Genomic DNA, 17,430 nt, shown 5'->3' on the forward strand with positions numbered 1-17,430 from the left:
TCAGGTGTGCTGAGCCCCATCAACTATGAACAGCAGAACCCCCAAGTACAGGAGAAGTTGAGTGATGGGTTACTTCATAAATAAGAAAGAAAGAGAAATCCCAGAGCCCAGATCCAGCCCATGTGTAGACAGTCACCCAGCTGCACAGTCTCTCCTGTGGGTATGGAAACTCCACTCTTGAACCGGGCTAGCTGATCTCATGTCTCCAGTGTGCCACCCGTACCAGGCAACAGGGTTTCCAGTCTGAACCTATTAGAGTTCCACACTCCTTGCTGAGTGTTTTTTTTTTTTTTTTTTTGGAGCCAGACTTTTTTTTTTAAATAAGCCTAGGAAAAATAACTTTCTCCTGAAGAAGTTCTTAAAAATTAGAATTGCAAATAAAAAAATGGTAATCCTATAAAAGAAAGATAATAGTGTTTACACTAGAGAATTACATTTGCATATACAGAAGAATATATGGGGAAGACTGCCCACCTAACAAAGTCACCTCTAAGTCTGGCAGGCATAACCTTTATCAATCAAATAAATGGGGGAGGGGGCGTCATTTCCTTCTCCATGGAGATGGGAACTTCCTTAAAGAGAAAGGCAATTCAGACAGAGGGGCTTTCCCCTCTGTCTGACAAAGGTGTTATAGGGGCGTGTATATACCTCATAATTAATATACATTATCAGGAGATAGAACAGAAGAAAGCTCCCTTCCCCTCTATACCCCACCTGGGGCTGTTTCTGTTCTCTCTTGCTGAAGTTGAAAAGATTACAAAAGAGGGGATGAAAAAAAAAAAATATCAAGTGGAAGTACTAAGGAAAGATGCCAAAGGAAAACAGAAAGAACCTATTAGCAGCAGGCACTAGACAATCTTCTCCAAACAAGGAGAAAAGAAGAATTGGTCATTTAGAAAACTCCTCATTGGTATGAACAGTAGTAAATTTTTAAAAAATCAGAGCTGAAAATAACAGATGGTTTAAAAAATAAATAAATAAAAGCAGCTGCAGTGAGGTTGATATGGAGCTCCCTTAGCCATCAGTTAGTGTGTGCGGAAGCTCAGAGGAAGGCATGGGATAAGATGTGGCCCAGCTGGGGGCAGTGTCAATTCTGAGCCCCTTTCCCCATGCTGCTGGACCATGAAGTTCTGTTCATCATCTGTTCTTAGGCTCTCAATCTCCCAAGGAGGGGGAAATTAGTTCCGTTACAGGAAAGTAGATTATTTCTTGGTTGAGAATCAGGACTGAGGGTTTTCATTTTTAAATAAACTAAGATAAACATCCCAAAAGATAGTGATGATAAAGGATCAGTTCTCAGGTAAGTATCTCACTGCCTACAAAAGGTAGTCTACTGACTGGGGCAAAACCAACTTGAATGTTTTCTCCACCTTTTTTTGAAATGCAATAAGTTAATGTCACTCAATTTCCTTATTCCACAATTCCTTCACCACATGGCTAGACAGAGTCAGACAACATTAGGACTGAGCATATCTCCAAAGCTCATTCAGTCCCCTTACTTTTACTTTTCAACGTAACAACGGAGGCCCAATAGTGTGTATGATGGTGGACAACTGAAGTCCCAATTACTTAGGAGTCTGTAATAACAGCAGCATCACTTAAGCCCAGAGGTTCAAGATCAGCAACATAATGAGACTCTCACCCAGCCTATTAAAAAAAAAAATCCACCTGAGGCCCAAAGTGACCATATGGGCTACTGTAATGTTTCATGTGTTCTTCACTTGCAATTGTTCTTATTGCTGAATTGAATTTTTCTGTCTTCAAGTCTATACTTTACACCCGTTGAACAGTTTGCTATTACTAAGCAAAAACCTTTGGAATCAGAAGCAGATAAGGCACTGATGTGTCTGGTGTGGTCCTTGGGCAGGTGAAGGAACAGAAGGAAAGGAAATGGTGTTTATAGATGTACCCAATGGGAGAATGCCACCAAGTCTCTCTCAGTAGTCATGAGGATATCTTGCTGGATCTCTGCTCTTTTCAGCCTTCCCTACACTCTGGAATGTCTTCACAGGCAACCTTGACTGAACTATTAACCAATTATCCGTGTTCCTCTGACTCATTACTTCAGTAGAACTCAAGTCTGAGAGAGGTCAGGAGCCCAAAGAAGGACTCATAAAAGTGAAACATATAAACCCAAAGTTTATAAACTCAAAGCCCTATACTTGCTCAACTTGCTCACTGAAGGGCAACATTCTACCACTTGAGCCATGTCCACAGCCTGGCTTTTTGAACCATGGCTTGGCTTTAAACCATGATCATCTTGATGTCAGCCCCCATGTAGCAAGGATTACACGCTATTAGTAGCACCCAATCTACACTATTTTCTTAAGATGCCAAACTTCATAGGTCACATGAGGAAGGGAACACATGTCACTGAAAGGGACAAAGGTTGCTTAGATATTCCCAGCTGGAGATAGTGAAGAAACTTAGCTACTACCCCCACCCACTCCCTGCACACTCTAAGATGAAGGAGAGATGTACCTGAGGCTACAGGAAGAACTCAAATGATCTGCACATTCACTTCCTGAAGCATCTCTCTGGCACAGATCTGTTATCAGCTGTTACCAACCATTCCCCTGGGACCAAGATTCAGAATGGAGGCTCTGTTTTGCCATTGCCGCCTGCTGGTGAGACTGTGAAAAGTCCTTCTTAAACCTCTCAGTATCTGTGACCTCAGCTAAAAAGAAAAAAGGATTCTTGCAGTCCCTTCCAAATCACTGCGTGTGTAAGACTTCCTTTGGTATGGGTTGGAAAGAAAGCTCTGCCTACCATAAGACATCACTGTCATTGGACAACAACTAGACGTGATTCATAAACTCTTGAGTTCAAATCCTCACTCTGCCACTTCAAGCTGTCAGTGACACTGACCAGATCTTATAAACTCTCAATGCTACTCTATTGGTCTCAGGGTTATACTGAGGATCACATAGTATGAAAGAAGTATGTGGAATAATATAAATTATGGAAGACAAATTCTTTCATCACCATCATCCCTTTTTGCTTGGTCACCCGGTCTTGATATCTTTCCACCAAAACAAAGAATCTCCATGACAATAAGCAATACAACAAAACCCTAAGAGGAAGAGACATGGAAGAGATCAAAAATTATTATGAGTGGAAGATTCTCTGTGTGGACAACTTACAAAAAAGCATTTTATGAAAGCACAGATTGGCAAGGCCTATAAGATATGTGCAAAACTAAAGGGCTCAGGACTGGGCAGTGGGAAAACATGCTTCCTCTCAAGCACCAGCCACAAAAATCACAAAAGGAAGGAAGCAAGGAAGGCTCTTATTATTTTAATATACCTTGTGGGATTGATTCTTTTTATTCTATATTTTGCTTTGGTAGTGTTGGGAATGGAATACATAGCCTCAGGCTTGTTACACAAGCACAGGACTACTGACAACTAATTTATTTTTAAAGTAAATCATTGCAAACAGTGGTACTTAACTCTTATTAGCAACAAAATACTTAAGACATACCTCCTTCCTGAGTTCAGCAGCAGCAGGGTGAAAGAATACTTCTTAACCCTTCTAAGTAGCCACCTCAGTAGCAGCCAAGGTTCAAGTGGCAAAACACTCTGGCAGTGAGGGTAACAAAGAGACAGTGCCAGTTTACAAGGAAACTGCCCCCATCGTTCGTACCCAGGCACAATAGCTTATACTCCTTCTCTGTTCTCATTTCAGAAGGTGGAACATTTACCTAAAAGAGCTGCAGGATTTTGAAGAAATACAGTGATTTCTCTGGACACACACACACACACACACACACACACACACACACACACACACACACACACACACACACACACACACACACACACACACACACACACACACACACACACACACACACACCGCCTTCAGGGATTAAGTCAGGAAAGGATGCATTGGTGGAACATTTACCTAAAAGAGCTGCAGGATTTTGAAGAAATACAGTGATTTCTCTGGACACACACACACACACACACACACACACACACACACACACACACACACACACACACACACACACACACACACACACACACACACACACACACACACACACACACACACACCGCCTTCAGGGATTAAGTCAGGAAAGGATGCATTTAACCCAGACAATTAAAAAAAAAAAAAGAATAAAACAACCCAAATAGTCAAACATACAGCTTAAGGCCTCACTCTCCCAGCTGGTCACAGTAGTAAAGCTCCAGGGACTCACCTTGGCAACTTCCCAAGAGCTATTAGTTTGCATTAGCACATTGAAAGAGAAGGTCAGATGGATTAAAAGTGAGAAGGTAATTTGGAGGAAGGACATCTTCATACCCAGCACCAGCACCAGTTATGGTGCACAGCAGATGATGGACAGATGCTCTGTAAGTATATCTGTAGTCAGCTCAGTTGCAACTGTACTCAGGTTAGCAATGTAGCCATAGGATGCAAAATAAGTACTGGGGTGTGGCTTAGATTAGAAACTTACAAAACTTCAAAGGTTGGGAAGATCTTTACTCATTTTCAAACAGAAATGAAAAAGTGTAGCCATCTTCTGGCTATTAAGAGTGGCTCTACTTCAAAGCAATTATTAACTTTAAAAGCAGCATGGTAAAACCTGCACTGACAAGTCCCAAATGCTTATTTATTTTCTACATAAACTTCTCAACTGTCGCCCACATGGTAACTCCACCCCCTTACCCCTTGTATAAAAGTACTTCCTTCCCTTTTAAATCCCTGGGATTCTGTCAAAATTTACTCATTACTTTTTTTTCACCTGGTACCAGGACCCTACCTCAAACTTTGGTCATCACCATAGCAACCCCAAAAACAAAGTTGACAGCACTGACTTTCAGGAAGCCCACTACAATAGCACCCACACACTATGCCACTCCAACCACCATCCATCTACTTCCTAGGGCTGGGAGGCCAGGATGAACAGGAAGCAGGAAGAAGAGGACCCTGGCAGCCTCTTGGGAAGGAGAACTATCTCTCAGAATGGTCAGAGTGACAAAGGACAGGTACTTCCCAACCCAGATCTTTTTTTTTTTAATATTATTTTATTTTATTTGAGAACATACTGTACAGAGGGGCTACAATTACATGGGCAGGATAATGCATACATTTCTTACCAAGCATTGCAGCCTCCTCCTTTGTTTACCCTTCACCTCCCTTCCCAGCCTCCCCCCTCCCCCCACCCAATTATACCCCCCCCCACACCGACATTGTAAAGCTGGTTTTGACATGACATTTTGTACTTCTCATTGTTGCAACAGGTCCACCTGAATCCTTAAACGACTTGTTTGTCCCCATCTCCTCCACATGTTATACTGACATCAAATATAGTGAAAGCGGGGGCCAACCCAGATCTTAATGATGACTTGTCTTTGCCATTTTCCAGGCACCAATTCAGGGCACACTAGTCACGGCCTATTCCCTGGTAAAATTTATTCAGGAGTGACTCTGTAGAGACATGGACTCCAAAACAAATGGAACATTAGGAAAAGCAATGATGAATGTCACATTGACATCTACAAAGAATCCTGAGCAGCCACACTGCTCAGAGGAGGATCCAGAGGCCTCCCCGGTCCCTCCAGCTAGGATCATAGGGGAGACTCCAACATTTCAATGCTTTGAGAGACCAGCTGGGCAGAAGGCTGGCTGGTTATTTTTAAACTGAGAAAGCTGAATGGGAAGGGGGAAAATTAGAATTACTATGATCTCTGGAAGTCCCTTCCAGCTTCCAGATTCTCCCGAAGAACTCTGCATATGCACATGCATATGCACATGTTTCTTTATAAAAATGTACACGGATGTGTGAATATATATAAAATATAATATATATAAATGAGCACAGTATTCACACTTCCAAACACAAATCACCTCAAATGCACACTGCTGAGATCAAAAGGCCCTGCATCTGGCACCACACAGCTATCACAAAAAGGTCTAGACAGAGTCTCCCAGCCATTCTGCCATCACACTTTACCTTACAACCAACCAGTAGCCATTTAGAAGTAGGGGCAACCCCTTCAAAACTGCAGACTACGTTTAACACACTTCTCCAGTTATAAGTATGCCAGATCCCGGAAGGAAAGAAAGTAAAGGAAGTGTCTGAGATCTCTGCCCAGACACCAAGCTCTGTCCCAGACCTGGCAGAAGTCATTCTCTCCCCTCATCTCAGTTTTCAGAGCTCTTCTATTTGCAGTTGACCATATGAACATTAAGTTGATTACAGGAGAGAATTGAACAGTCCTCTAGAAAGGAGAGCTTTGCTTGTTCTGATCCTGAATAGCAACAACATAATTTATAGAATAGAAGGGAAGGAGGAGGAATTCATTTAAGATAGATTTGAGACTTTCCTCTTCAGGGAGGGGTGGATCGGACAAGGAAGTTCTAATCCAGTCTCAAGACTCAAAATGTGAATGACCCAGGGGCCAATGTAAACAAGACCAAAAACCAAAGGTGTCTTTCAGTTGCTGACCAAGATCTGGGGCGAGTTCAATATAATGCACTTGCTTCCCACCTGCACAATGGAGCATGCTCTGGGTTTGTCTCAGACACAACGTTGCCTTCTCATTGAACGCCATAAAAACCTCGGTGTACCCCATCCCTAACTTCACAGCCCCAAAAGTGTCCAGCCCTCCCTAACTGAGGCGCCAGGGCTGGGTGCAAACAACAGCATTCACTGAGCACGGGCCTGGAACTCAGTGCCAGCAGTCCTTGGCCCTGGACCCCGCTACTCCAACATCTCAGACACCCCCATGTACCATCGCCTGGTCACTGGCAGCCAGTAGGCGCTAAGACGGGTGCCCCCAAACGCTGCTGTGCGATGCAATAAAAAAAAAAACCAAAACGCCACCCCTTCCCTCTTCGGCACCTTGGCTGGGAAACCGAAGGCTTTGTGTGCCGCCTGACAGCTACAGTGAGCGCGCGAACCTCCCCGAGCTCACACACCCCCTTCCACCAGCCTGCCTGGCCGCGCCGGGTCCGCCAGCGCGCCGGGCGCACGGTCCACCTGGCCAGTGGCCGAGCCACCAGGCCTCTGCCCACCCGGCCTCGGGAAGCGGGGGGGGGGGGCGGGGGGGGATTGGGAGGGGGATGACATCCACGCCCCCCCTCCCACGTTTCCCAGCCGCAGAAGTGAGTGCTGGGGGGGGGGGGGAGCAGCGACCAGTGCCAGGCAGGCGGGGAGAGGGGGTGGGCGAGGAGGGGGGCGGTGCGGAGAAGCAAGGGCCGGAGGGGGCGAAGAATCGCGACGGTCGGGCGCAGCGCTGCCCACTCGCGAAGCCCCTGCCCCCGCCCCCAACTTTACGAGCCGCGGACCGGGAAGGGGCGGGGGGGGGGGGGGGGAGGCAGGCAGGCCAGGCGACTCGGCAGGAAGTTCCCAGGACCGCACTGAGCATGCTCTCGGGGAGTGTGCGCGCGGGTGTGGGCTCTCCGATCCCGCAGCCCAGGCGACCCCGCAGCCGTGCGGAGCGCGCGCGGGCCCCACCGCGGTCCAGCCCGGGGTGGAGGGGGGTGGGTAGGGGACCCGGGGGTTGGAGGGGCCTCTCAGATCACCCCCCCAGCCCGGAGCGCCTGCCCCTTAAATCCCTCTCGCCTCCGGATCCCGAGCCAGGGTCGCTCTCATTCTCCCCCCCGCCCACCCCCGCGCTGGTCCGCGGTGGCACCCGCCCTTCGCACCCCCCCTCCTACCTCCCTGGGTCGCCCGGAGCCCAGCCTGGCGCACGCCCGCGGCGGCGTGACCCCCCGCCGGGACTCCGCGGCGATCGGGGCGCCCATCTTCTCCTCGCGCCCGCCGTCCGCGTCTCGGGAGCCACCTCCGGACAGTGCTCGGGCGGGCTCGGCCAGCCCCTCGCCGCGGCGGGCTGGGCCGATCGCGGCTGCCCCGGGGCAGGTGGGCGGCTCCGGCGCGCGCCCCGCCGCACCCCCGGGTCCCGCAGCCGCGCGCCGGCGGCCGGGGCACCCACGCAGCCCCGGCGGCGCGCCGGACTCCAGCCCCGGGTTGCACCACCGCGTAGAGTGCGGGTTTCCCAGCCACCCCGCGCGCCTCTCCCGGGGTGGGGGGGAAGCGGGACCCGGCCGACGCCGACGCGATCGCCCCGACCCCCAGGTCTTACCTCCCCTCCGGCTCGCTCGCTCGCTCGTTCGGGCGGCGGCGGCGGCAGCAGCAGCAGCAGCAGCCAGGACCGCCCGCCCGCCGCCGCCGTGCGCGCGGGGCCCGAGGCGCGGCCGGGCGCGAGGTGGCGGCGCCCCGAGCCAGCGGCGCGGCTACCTGGGCAGGATCGCGCCCGGGGCCGCCGCCGCCGCCGCCGCCGCCGCCGCCGCCGCGGGAGCCGCGGGAGCCGCAGGGCCGCCGCCGAGCGGGCCGCGGCAGGGACGGTCTGCAAACTCCCAGCCCTGGCGGGGCCGCGCACAGCGCGCGTCCACACTCAACCCAGACGCAGTGGAGCCGCTCCTCCCGGGTCCAGTAGATCGGAGCGGCAGGGACGGGGGAGGGTGGAGGAGGAGGGGGACGGGCGGGGTTGGGGATGGGGGGGGGGGAACGATCTGTGGGCAATTTCTCCCAACAGCTCTCCTACCCGACCTCTCCAACTTCTCTTCGCATCTGAGCTCGCGGCTCTCTAGAGGCTGGGATTCCGGCCGGGGACGTTCGGCAAACTCCCCGCCCTCCCCCGCGGAGCGCTCAGCCAATTCGGAACGCCCCAGCTTCTCAGGGGCTGTCTGTAAATTCTCAACTCCGCCGAACAGGACTTCTAGCCTCTCCATTCCGCAGCCCGAAGGGAGACACCAGCGAGCCTACGCGTGGTTTGCTCGCGGCCTTAAATAAAATTGTACAAGGTCAGGGGCAGGCAGTGTTCGATTGCTGATTACCACGATGCAATCTCCAGTGTTGCAGTCGAGTCTCGAGTGACCCGGGGCCTCCCCAGCAGTGAAGTCGGTGGGGCTGGACTATTAAAAGATGCTACTTTAGCAAGTGCCCGGCGACTCAGTTTCCTCCTGCTGTGTGAGTTTCTGTCACTTGGTTCTTGTGACCTTGGGCAAGCCGTTGAACTATCTAAATACAGCTGCTTTATCTATAAACATAATCAACACTGCCTCTTAGGGTTACTGTTAAGATGAAATATTTGTAGTCAGCAATAATCGACATACACTATATGAAGTAGGCTTCTTTTTCAGCCTTGCTCTCCGCCTCTAGATTTTAGGAACACTGCACATGCTAGCTGAATATTGTACTTTAGTAACTTCAAATGAAGAGGAGGAGGAGGAGGAGGAGGAGGAGGAGGAGGAGGAGGAGGAGGAGGAGGTGGAGGAGGAGGAAGAGGAAGAGGGAGGAGGAGGAGGAGAAGAAGGAAGAAGAAGAAGAAGAAGAAGAAGAAGAAGAAGAAGAAGGAGGAGGAGGAGGAGGAGGAGGAGGAGGAGGAGGAGGAGGAGGAGGAGGAGGAGGAGGAGGAGGAGGAGGAGGAGGAGGAGGAGGAGGAGGAGGAGGAGGAGGAGGAGGAGGAGGAAGGAGGACACATCTCATGTCCTAGAAGCACCACAAAGCACACTGACTGGCATGAAATATTAAATCCAATCAATTCTCAGGAGAGAATGCCATACATTTGCTTTGCTAAGTATTATGGATCCGTTGTTAAGTAGTGTCTGCCGTGGAGGGAGAGTGGGCTGGTGTAAAGGACATAGTGTGTAACTCCAACAAATTCCAAGTCCTGTAACCAGCCATGGGGCTGATGTTCAAATATCTCTGATCTTACTACATGCAGTATTGTACTACCTTCATTTCACTGTCATCCCTGAAGTCTTCATTCTTGGACTAAAATTACCCCCACCCTGCTGCCCACCCTCTCTAGCAGAGCAATTTAAAAACTGAAGGTAATAGAACCTGTAAATTTCATAAATAATGTAGTTTTTCTTCCTCATTTTGTGAGTTGTCAGGACCATGACTCCAGGCAGTCTCCTAATTCCAGGACCTTAGTAGGACAGTAGGGTTTCTCTGGCGTAGAATCAGCCTGGGACCTAAGCACCTGGAATCAGTCCTATCTTTAACCTCAACCTGAAGGTAATAGCTGGAACATCTCCTGACCAAATGAGTTCCCAAATATCAGCCAATTGGGTCTTCTGCTGTCAGAACCCATCTAGGTGATGCTCAGGAGCCACAAGGAAATCTGCAAGGGTGTAACATTACTCTTCATAAGAAAAGACTTCTTGTGGAACACCCCCATCCAGAATGTTTAGAAGCTCATTTTTCCCTCAGTCCCTTAGAAGAAAATCTCATTCTCTCCTCCAGCACCAGGAGGGAAATAGAAGAATGGTGACATCTGGTGGCCAGGACTTTCTGTGCCGGATATGGATCATAACAGATTTTAATCATAATAAATTCACTTTGAAGCCAAGTTCCCACGGATGGTTACTAACTTTACAGCCTGGTGGCCTAAAGATTACTGAAAAGCACCCATCATTTAAACTGTATGGATCCACCGCTATAGAGGAGGTTACAGATAGTTATTTCAGGATTGCTGTTGTTGTTGTTCAGGTACTAGGGTTTAAACTCAGGGCCTGGGCTCTATCACTTAACTTTTTTTTTGCTCAAAGTTGGCACTCTACCACTTGAGCCACAGCTCCACTTCTGGCTTTCTGGTGGTTAATTGGAGATAACAGTGTCACAGACTTTCCTGCCCAGGCTGGCTTCAAACTGTGGTCTCAGTCTCCTGAGTAGCTAGGATTAAGATGTAAGCCACCAGTGCCCAGCTATTCAGGGATTTTTTAAACAAAGAAAAGGTATGTGTGTATATATAGAAACAAAGTATATGAGTATAAATTCACATGTATCCACAGATATACATTTTATATATTGTATATTCTGCTCATTTGTATAAATAATATATACTTTCATGCCTTTGAGGAAATTAATACTATGACAAATGTTTTCTCAGAGTAAAGATTTTAGTGTATTTACTATGACAAATGTTTTCTCAGAGTAAAGATTTTAGTGTATTATACTATTTTTGAGAAGACACTGCCTTGTAGATAGAAAGATGTTCACTAGGATGAAGTCAACCATCTTACCATGTCTTCTCAAATGAGAATTCACTACAAACATAGGAAGAAAATAATACAGTGTCATCTTAATACTAACAGTGTCACATGTTTATGCACGAGCAGCTGATGGCCAAGCTCATGTGCACGGGTGAAGTGAGATTCCTTTGTTGTGTTTCCATCACTTGTGAACAATAAGTGCTAGATGAAAAGAAGAATGTTTGGATTATGTCAGTGTCTTCTAGTATTACTAAGCCTGTTTGCTCCATGTCTGTCTGTGTAATTGTCCCAGGTACCACATGTTAGAAAATTGCCCAATTTTAAGTACAGAAAAAACACATGTCTGTCAACACAATCAAATCTATTGTATCCCTGCTTATCTCTGGGAATTCTATTGATTTTTGTACCAATCCATGAGGCAGATCTTACTATATATACCTCTTTTAGAAATACAGAAGCTAAGTCTTGGAAAAGTTAAATATCGTACATCCTTCAACAAGCACTATTGATTGATAAAGTTCAGAACCAGAATTGAATCCAAAATCTGCCTGACAACAAAGCCCAGAATCTTCTACACTGTGCTGCCCACTCCAGCCAGCCAAGAAGAAATGAAGATCAAGACAGAAACTACTCTATCAAATATCTGAAATATTAAAGAAGATATTTAAGGTATTATCCATACCACATTTACTCACCTGTTTGAACTGTATGAAAATTGTGACAGTTGTACAGTTATGTGTGTAAACTTGATAAAACTAGGCCCCCTGTGGATCAGTCTTGGTTTAGGTTTCTGTGAAATAAACAAGTGACTTTTTTTTCTGCCAAGACCTGACCAATCTTTAAAGGTTGGAGGACTTATGCACTATGTAATGTTGGTGGAGGCCAAAGCCTCTAAGGTGGCTGCCCACGTTTTAGAGCAGCACTAGGACCTGGAGATTGACCCAGGATGTACTGATGTGAACAGTGATGTCCAGCAAGTAGTGGGAAATATGGGAAGTATCTTTACCCTATCTGTTCAATGGCATGCTTTTAGCAGTTATTTCCAGATCCTTGCTTCTGAGCCTGACTCCCCACCTTTTCTTTAAAGAAACATTTCGTGACCAGGTGCCGGTGGCTCACCCCTATAATCTTAGCTACTCCAGAGGCTGAGATCTGAGGATCGCGGTTCAAAGCCAGCCCGGGCAGGAAAGATCGTGAGACTCCTATCTCTAATAAACCACCAGAAAACCTTGAGCTGAAGAGCTGAGGGACAGCACCCAGGCCCAGAGTTCAAGTCCCACGACTGACCAAAAAAAGAAAAAAGAAAAAAGAAACCTTTCTTCTTAAATTAGTCAGAGCAAGTTTCTGTTTGTAGTTAGATAGCTAGAGCAATACAAAATCCAAATTAGAATCAAGAGATATAATGTCTCAAGGAAACAAAAGGTTATCAAGTTTGGACTATCTAGTTTGATTAAGGCTGTGAGTTGAAAACAATGAGTTTATAGGTGTGATTAAATTCTGGACTGGGAATATAGATTAGTGATAATGTTCATGCAAGTCCCTAGGTTTATTAAAGTATAAACTGTATGCATTGAGAATGTAAGTATCCATCAAGTATTAGGAAAGCCAAGATATAGCTAAGGAATAAAAGAACTATGAGAATAAGATGGGTGTTTTTTATGAGGTTGATTAAAGAAAGAGAACAATGAACTTAATCTAAAGTTCTCAGGCCAAAGTACATATAAAACAGGAATTTTCTGACTTCTGAAATTAACACAACACACACACACACACACACACACACACACAACTAATAACAACAACCACCTGACTTCAGCAGCTGGCATCCAAGATTTGTGAAACCAAAAAGGAAACTTTGCTCTAGTGACTTACTGACTGACAAAGTCACCTATGTTCACAGCTTTAAAACTCTTACTTGAAATCCTTGATTAGAATAGAATAGAATCTTGAGGACTGAATGGAGGTTCATGAGAGAATTCAAATGAGTTAATGTACTCCATATGCCCTAAACGTTACAATGGCTTCGCTTAATAAAGGAAGGCAACAAAGAGGCTCTTGCTATCTTCACTGAGATCCTGCAATGATCTGGATTGACATGTTGCCCTGAAACCTCACACTTCATATCAAACCTTCACTTTCTTTCGCTCTCTACAGAGTCAGACCCCAGCATGCCTAAAGTGGATTGAGGAGAGAAATTTCAAAGGAAAAAGACTTACCCATTGCAGGTGTTGGGAGATCGTGCTAATTTGCAAAAGCAAAACTCAAAAATACATATGGAGACTGATGCTGAGAATGCCAGATCAAGGAAAGAAAACCAGCTTTAGATCAGGCTAAAATTATTGATATGGAGGAGTTTCCAAAGCTTTTAGACTCAATGTGCTCACTTGAGCAGTTGGGTGTAGTGTTAATCATCTGCTCAGTTGGCTGCTAAAATCTAGACTCATGGGGGCTGGTGTAAATAATAGTGTTAGCTGGCACACATGCAGATCTCACAGCCAAGCACTATTTAAAGTACTTTCCTACATTAAGTTATTGAAGCCTAATAATAAACTTAGGAGATATGTACTGTCATCCCTTTTACAAAAGATGAAATCAAAGCACAGAGAAGTTCAACCATTCTGGCATGTAGCCTATAAATAGTCCAAGTGGGATTCAAATTGGATGGCTTGGTTCTAGTGATTGAGCTTTGAAGATCTATGTGAAAAAAAATTTAAATGAAAGTGAGATGCCACAAGTACATTGGTATTATGTAGATAAAGGAATCCAGGAATTTAGGGCAATGATTTAATAGACTTTTTTTCAAGTGTGACCTAGTTATGTGTTCCAATATCATTTCCTTAAGATGGGGGGAATGGCAGTGTGTTTCAGGAACACTGTATTAGCTTCTCTCTGGAGGCCAAACCTTGGTTCCTACACACTCTGACAAAGCTCCAGCCCTTTGAGTGAAGGAGTGAATGGATACTTGCAGCAGGCACCATTATATGACCTTCCAAAAGCCATTCCCAGTCTATTTTCTTTTGCAGCTACATTAGTCTATAGACTCAACAGTCTGATGCTTGCTTGCTCAGCTCCTAAGTCCACTAGTGCTGGGAGGTAGGGGATGAGCATGAGACTCAGTTTTGGCCAATGAGATTGAAGGGAAAATAGGAGGAGGAATTCTGAGAAAGAGACTGTGTATTGATGTGTTTTTATGCTTACTGTGAATGTTTGCTTGCTGTTTATTTACTGGGAGTGCTAGGGATCAAACTTAGAGTCTAGGGGGTTAAGTTCTCTATCACTGAGTGATGTCTCTCACTCTTGGTTTCTTTTTAAGAGGGATTTAAGGAGCTAGATTCTTAACCATGGATACCCTGGACATCATGCCTTTGAATAAAGTCATGAGGCCTGGAGCCACAGTCACCCTTATTCAAATCTACAATTTAAACCTAAACTAAAAAGCCACTTGGATGATGCAGTTCAGAAAGATGAAAAGAGCTGGGATCTTTAAAGAGCCATACTCAGCAACTGTGTACCTTCAGGCTGCTTATTAGCGGAGGGAAACAAATTCAACTGTGTTACAGTATTGCTGATTCACTTTTTATCATCTATGGTCTAAAACATTTCTGAATGATAACATAATTCTGGAGGAAGAACCCAAAATGACATCCCTGATATAAACTATGTGTCTTTCTTCCAGCCATCAGAAGAAATCTCAAAATGGCCTATGTTCTTATGCTGTGTTTTGTGAGAACTTTGAACAGGATCCAAATGCATTTATATAATTTATAATGATACATTTTTTAAATCCTTTTTTCCTTTTGATTGAATAGTCCAGCTGCTGCTGAGCACCTTACACCATAGGCAGGCAGACCTCTTTTCATGATGTTTAAATCTCAATAATGTAGTCTCCCTGGATTCTCACTAGCAAAGAAGAATAAGTGCTTGTCTTTAATATATATTTCATTTTTGATGATTGTTTTAATTGTACAATTTTATAGAGTGACAAGAAAAGTTGGTATGCATATATATAACCATCAAATCAAACTAATTAGTATTTCACTGCTTACATATTAAAACAAATGGCTTTTATGAGCATAAAATAGATATACATACTTATGGGATAGATTGTGACCTTTCAATACATGTATACAATATGTACCAATCAAATCAGGGTAATAAACATTCCTCTTTCCTTATCAATTCTTTGTGTTTGGAACTTTGAAGTTCCTCTCTTCTAGTTCTTCATAAAATATATAAATGTTACTATGGGCTCTCTCTCCCCCTCAATGCTGTAAAACATCAGAACTTATTATTTCTATAGATCTTTGTTTAGAAACACACAACTCCCCATTTCCTTTCACCTTTTCTAAACTTCTAAAAATAACTTCTATACTTTCAAATATTTGAACCTAACTCATTCACTTAATAGAGTACTTATAAATGCAAAAGTCTCTTTGGTGACTCCTAAAGCTCACATTAAAATTATGTTCTATCCTATATCGTTTTTAATTTTTAAAATGTTTATAAATTATTTATAAGGGACAATTCTGTGTTTAAATTCTATTATTCACTATAAGTTTTAAAGTCAAGCTACTTCCTTAAGCTATGTGCTGGTGGATGATGCCTATAATTCTAACTAATCAGGAGGCTGAGATCTGGAGGTTCAAACCCAGCATAGAAAGAAAAGTGCCTGAGACTGTTTCAAAATAATAAGTAAAAGATAAGCCTTTAGGAGTGGTTCAAGTGGAAGAGCACCAGCTGAGTAAAGTAATCCAAGTTTGAGGTTCTGGGTTTAAAACCTAGTACCACATGTGCATGCAAGCATGTACGCACATGCACGCGCGCGCACACACACACACATACACATAATTCTTTTAGAAGACAACTTGGTCCAAAGGAGGCTCAATCACAACTGAGAATGTCAAATATTCACAAATTATATGTGATAATAGTAGCATATGTTTTATAATAATCATAATACTTAAAACAGGAGAGCAGTTTTGTTTCTACAGAAGATTTTGTTAATTTTATTTACTGTTTACTTGCTGTTATAAAAAATTACCTCAGATGTAATTTAAGATGATGCAGATGCATTAATTCACAGTTCTGGAAGTCAGACATCTAAAATGAATTCAAGCTTAGAAATCAATGTATCAGTCAAGATAATTCCTTCTGGAGACCATAGGGAAAATTTATCCTTTGCCTCTTCTAGCTTCTAGAGACTGTGGTCCTTCTTGGCTCCTGAATATATCATTCCAGTATCTGCTTTTTTATTTTAAATCATTATTCAGCTCAGTATTGTCTTCCCTCTGAACTCCAGAGAGTTGCATCCGTTTCAGAACAACATACATCTACCTTTGCCCCAAGCCCCCCAAAGTCTCTTATCACAGCACCAACTCCAAGTCCAAATCCTCTCTAGATATTATCAGTTCAAAAGTCCCAAATTGCTACATCTACATCCAGAAGCTGTAAGACTCCAAGTATGAGCCATTCTGTGAACCTCTGAAACAAGAAAGCAAAGCATCTGATTCTAAAATACAGTGGTGAGACAGGCAAGGGCTAATGGTTATAGACATCCCTATTCTGCAAAATGGAGATGGTAGAAAGAAAAAATCATCCCAGTCTCAACTTCATTCACAGCCCAGGATTAATCCTCTGTGGCTCTCAGCTCTACTCTTAAACTGATGCTCCATCCTCTAAATCATAGCTCATTTTTAATGAGGACCATTATATATTTTCATCTAAGTAGCTTGTTCTCTGACTGCACAATTTTGGAAGCCCACAACATCTTTTAATTTTTGTATCCTCAAAGGCCTCATATCTAAAATAACTTAAAGCTCAAAGAGTTATCCCCCCAAATAAATCCTCAAAGAAACAACCACCACATTAATAAGTGGGCTAAAGACTTAAAGAGAGACTTCTCTGAAGAGGAAATAAGAATGGCCAATAGATACACGAAGAAATGTTCTACACCTCTGGCCATAAAACAAATGCAAATCAAAATGACAGTGAGATTACACCTTACCCTGGTGAGAATGGCCACTGTTGGAAAAATAATAATAACAGATGCTGGTGGGAATGTGGTCAAAAGGAAATGCTACTACCGAGTGGGAATGTAAACTAGCTCAACCACTCTGGAAAGCAGTATGGAGGTTCCTTAAAAGACCAAACATAGAGCTCCCCTATGACCCAGCAATCTCACTTCTGAGCATTTACCCAAATGACCACAAATAAGGCCACACCAAAGCTACCAGCGCAACTATGTTCATTGCAGCATTATTTACCACAGCTAAGATATGGAATCAGCCCAGATGCCCCTCAGTAGATGAATAGATCAAGAATATTCCATTGTATCTATGTACACAATGGAATTCTGTGCTTCCATCAGAAAGAATGACATTGCCCCATTCATAAGGAAATGGAAAGACTTGGAAA

The 17,430-nt window shown here is 44.7% G+C and overlaps 1 protein-coding gene across 4 annotated transcripts in view; it reads right to left on the reverse strand.

The window, feature by feature from the left end:
• Mgat5 (alpha-1,6-mannosylglycoprotein 6-beta-N-acetylglucosaminyltransferase) overlaps positions 1 to 8,627 on the reverse strand; it is a 359,457-nt gene extending 350,830 nt beyond the window's left edge. Inside the window, exon 1 of one of the 4 annotated variants that reach the window (XM_070024198.1) lies at positions 8,562 to 8,627. The gene's annotated coding sequence lies outside the window, so the exon portion shown is untranslated. Of the gene's footprint in view, positions 1 to 8,099; positions 8,157 to 8,561 lie in introns of those variants that run through there. The other 3 variants (XM_070024207.1, XM_070024236.1, XM_070024227.1) reach the window with 3 other exon arrangements.
• Positions 8,628 to 17,430: the final 8,803 nt, after the last annotated feature.

Source organism: Dipodomys merriami, unplaced genomic scaffold (genome assembly GCF_024711535.1).
Source record: "Dipodomys merriami isolate MVZ:Mamm:240054 unplaced genomic scaffold, mDipMer1.0.p SCAF_1, whole genome shotgun sequence".
Lineage (NCBI taxonomy): Eukaryota > Metazoa > Chordata > Mammalia > Rodentia > Heteromyidae > Dipodomys > Dipodomys merriami.